Here is a 4956-nt window from a genome sequence, read left to right on the forward strand (position 1 = left end):
AAAAACACAAGAAATAATTTGTGTACCCTCATTTGGATTAGTAAACATTACAAAGGGAGATTATGAGTGAGTCTGTCATCAAACTATATCAGATTCAGTCTTTGATACAAAAGGAGTATGGTTTGTATGTAGTAAGACAAGTTGTATAAAGGCAAAACTGAGAGTTATGAATGAACATATAGAAAATTTCGTAGAGGATTTTGCTAGGTTGTATGATTATGCTGACAATTAAAGACCACAAATCCTGGACATATTATATCTATTAGGACATCCAAAAAGACAATTCCAGAAAAAGAGGTGTTTATGAGCATCAATATTTGTCTTAGTTTCTTAAAAAGTGGATGGAAAGAAGGGTATAAAAGGATTATTGGTTTAGATGGTGCATTTCTTAATGGTGTATGTAAAGGTGAACTGTTAACTTGCATTTTCAAATATGAAAATAATCAGATGTACCCTATAGCATAGGTAGTAGTTGAAAAAGAAACCAAGGAGACATGGTCTTGATTTCTCAAGTGCATTAGACATGATTTGAAGCTTACAGAAGATGAATGACTAAAAGTGATGTCTGATATGCAGAAGGTATTACTATATTATTTGTTAAATTTATTCTTTTATTTTTGGAGTAATTCATATTAAACATTGTTGTATGTCAAATGTTCTTTTTTTTAGAGTCTTTATCTTGAATTTATTGATATATTGTCAAATGTTGAAATTAGATGATGTGCTAGGCACATATGCCAAACTGGAAGAAAGACTGGAAGGGTGAAGAAAGGAGAAGAAAATTCTGGCAGGTTGTCAGGGCACCATTTGAGGTACTTTTACAGTTCAAACTTGATGACTTAAGTGAGTGAGGAAAATGCATGATAGAAGCTCTGTTAAAGTATAACAAGAAAGCATGGCGTAGGACATATTTTAAAGAACACAGAATGTGTGATGTGGTTGAGAAAAACGTGTGAGACTTTTGAAAGTTGAATTTTAGGTGTTGGGTTCAAATCACTAATCACTATGCTAGAGGAAATAAGAGTCAAAGTTATGAAAAAAAATGAATCAAGTAAGAAAATTTTCAGAAAAATGGATTACTGATCTATCACTAATGGCTATGGATATTCTTAGAAAAAATGTTGAAATTGCAGATAATTGTGGGATAAAGTTTAATGGTGATCTTCGCTTTGAAATTCATGATCCACCAAATAAACATGTTGTATGACCTAAAAAAGAAGGTGTGTAATTGTAGGTCATGGCAATTAAAGGAAATTCCTTATGGCCATGCACTTACATCAATTCATTTTAAGGATCGGATTGTTGAGTCATTTGTTGATCACTGATATAAGAAAGAAACATATCTAAAGTATATAATAGGTTTATTCAACTTATGACAAACATGAAGATCTGGCCAAAAAGTGATAGACCAGCCAATGAACCACCTGAAATTACAGCCATGCCAGGAAGACCAGAAAAAGCAGGAGAAAAGAAAGTGATGAGCCAGTTAAGAAGAAGTTTGAAAAGGCTACAAGTAGAGCTGTTAATATGGGCTAGCCATCTCATCCGGGCTAACCCATACAGGCTTTAACATTTTACGGGTCAGGTCGGGCTAGCCTATTTTTTGTGTGCGTCAGAAAATGATCGGCCCAATCAACAAATACATGACTTACAGGCTTGCCGGGCCAACCCATTTTTAAAAAAATCATACATTTTTTTATAATTATTAAATTAAATTATAAATTATTATTTAAAAATATTATCATAAACATCGACAAAATAATATTACATGATATAAATGTTACTACTTATTAATCAAATCGACAAATAATATTATCTTTATAATATTTATCAAGTTTTTTTTCCAAATAAAAGTATAAATTTCTAAATAAAAATATTAATCTAATTGTTTTGAATTTGGACTCTCTTAATTTTAAATTTTAATCAGCAGAATTAGTCAGGCCGGACTAAAAAGCTCTTTTCTTAAATGGGCTGCAAAAATATTAGTTCAACCCTATTAAATCCAAGGTTAGGCCAGATCGACCCAACTGGCCTAGACCATATTGACGGCTCTAGCTACAAGGAACGGAAGAAAAATGAAATGTTCTATGTATAAGACTTTTGGATATAACAAGAAAGGTTGTCCAACTCTGGTAAGTTGTGCTTTATTGTCTCTTTGTTACTGGATTTTACACTTGTTATACTTTTGATTTTAATATGTGTCTGTAGAAAAATGTTACTGCTGAAACAAGTGCTGGAACTTCAAATGTTGTTGCTGAAACAAGTGCTGCAACTACTGAAAATGCTGCAATTTCAAATTTTACATAAATTGATGCTGCAATTGAAAGTCATTCAAGTGTAAATACAGGTCTAAGTGCAGATTGTACTCCAAGTGCAACTCCAAGTGAAAGTTGCACTTCAAGTGCAAGTTGCACTTCAAGTGTAAGTTGCACTCCATGTGCAGGTCCCAAAGCAGTTTCAAGAGCAGGTCTAAGTGCAGGCTACACTCCAAGTGCAGCACCAAGTGCAAGTTGCATTCCATGTGTAGGTTCAAGTGCAGGTACAAGAGAAGTTTCAAGAGCAGGTCCAAGTGCAGGTCCAAGAGTAGGTCCAAATGCATGTTGCACTCCAAATGCAGCTTGTTTACATCCCTACGTGACTCAAAAAATAATTAATTGATTCAATTTTAATGAATTTTAAGGAATAGACGAATTTTAAAGAGTCGTCACCTAATTTTAGGAAACCATTTAAGTTATCTACGAAACCATTATATTCTAGGTAAGGGTTCAGGTTATTCCGAAGGAAAGGTGTTAGGCACCCTTTGAAATCCACATATGTGGGTTCCGAGTGAATTCATTTTTTTAAATTGAGGAGGAGACGAAAATAATATACAAGTACAACAAACATACAATATAGACAAATAATAAAATAAACAATAATATAAGAAACGACCTAAGTTTGTCTATCGCCAATGATATACACAATAATAAATAAAATTACAACCCAAATTTTATTCGAATAGCTTCAACGAAAGCAACACGGTGTGACTGTAAAGAAACTTATTAAAAGGGATAGTACTAAATAAATATAAATAAAAATCAATAACTCAAAAGGAAATGCACAAATACCCCCTCAACCTATGTCCGAAATCCCAGAGACACACTTATACTATACTAAGGTCCTATTACCCCCTGAACTTATTTTATAAGTAATTTTCTACCCCTTTTCGGCCTACGTGGCTCTAGTTTGAAAAAATAAGTCAACCATCGTGGGTCCACAAGATAGTGCCACGTAGGCCGAAAAGGGGTAGAAAATTATTAATAAAATAAGTTAAGGGTAGTAATAGGACCTTAGTATTGTTTGCTAGTTTTTTGTTTGCTGTTACAAAGGAGCTTGCTGGATGGTAAACGAAAAGGAGAAAATGGGAGTGGAGGGTCTGTTGTTTGGCCGGAGCTTTACCGGATTACAGGGTGGTGGTGGCCTGAAATCCCTTTTGAATAAAAATTGAAAATTTATAATCCTATTCTAAAAAATAAATTCACCACACTTGACTTTTGACCTAATTGTTACTTAAATAGTGAATTGTTAGTCATTGGGCTCAAATTATGGGCTCGGGATTGTGGCGCAAACTTATTGGTCAATCTGCATATGCAAAACTCACTCGTAATATATAAAAGATTTTTTAGATTGTTTAAAATATAAAAATAAATATTAACAAATGAAACAAATAAAATGAATATTAAAAAAAATATACAATAAACGTGACTAATGACATGAATTTAGCAAAAATAACGATTTAATCAAAATGAAAAAAGATTTGAATGCATTCAACCGGATGTGAAAATAATAATAATAATAATAATAATAATAATAATAATAATAATAATAATAATAATAATAATAATAACTGATAAAAAAATCCTAAATTTTGACAAATAAGGATAGTTATCGATAGACTTATTTAAAATTTTATATATATATATATATATATATATATACATATATATTGAACTATTAAATAAATAAACTAAGAAATTAGGAATTTTGAAATGCTAGGCCAAAATTGCGTGTCAACACATATCCAAGTGCAAGTTACACTCAACGTTCAACTTCTAGTGCAATCAGCCAAAAAAAAAAGACTAGCACAACTTTGAGAGGCGATGCATCTCTTGCCTATAAGATTCCAAGACCCAAAAAAGCAAAGACAACTACTTATGGTCTTTTATTTTTATCATATGGCAGTGTAACTGAGAAGGTATGTATTTTATCATTTAAATACATTAAATTGCTTTAATTGATATTAGTTCATCTCTAAGTTAAGATTTTTGTTATTTTCTCAGTCTGAAAATACTGATAGGTTATTACATAGTGCTACATTGACAAGTTCAATTCCTACCAATATTGATCTTGGGTACAAACCCAATGGACTAAGGTGGAAGGGAAAAACTGCAATTACTCAAAGGCAAGTACGAGAGGAGAGTTACAGAAGCACTCAAGGAACACCAAAAACTCAAGGCACACGTTAGATTTCATTTTGCTTAGCTTAATGTCCTAATCCGATCTAACTTTATTTTGATTAATCGCTTGATCCTAACTGTTTTGGTTGTACTGTTTTATATATGAATTTGTGTTAAGTTGCTATTGGGAAGACTTTGTTTTTTGTATGAATTTGTGTTTGAATGAAGTTGCTATTCAGAATACTGAAGCAAATGCAGTCCATTTCATTATCAAATAACAGACAGTACAAATCAATATATCTTAAAAGTAACGGTTAGAAACCAATTAACAACAATCACAATAACAGTGATATCAATACGTTTGATCCTTGTTTTCCTTGTCTTCATTGTCTTCTATGTCTTCCTTGCCCTGAACTCGTTGAATTCTTGATGTTGTATTGTTCATGGCATGTTGAATCATTTGCATCATCCTATCGGAAGAATTCACACTGATTACCGGATGAATATTTTTGGCAGCCCT

Source organism: Solanum pennellii, chromosome 10 (genome assembly GCF_001406875.1).
Source record: "Solanum pennellii chromosome 10, SPENNV200".
NCBI lineage: Eukaryota > Viridiplantae > Streptophyta > Magnoliopsida > Solanales > Solanaceae > Solanum > Solanum pennellii.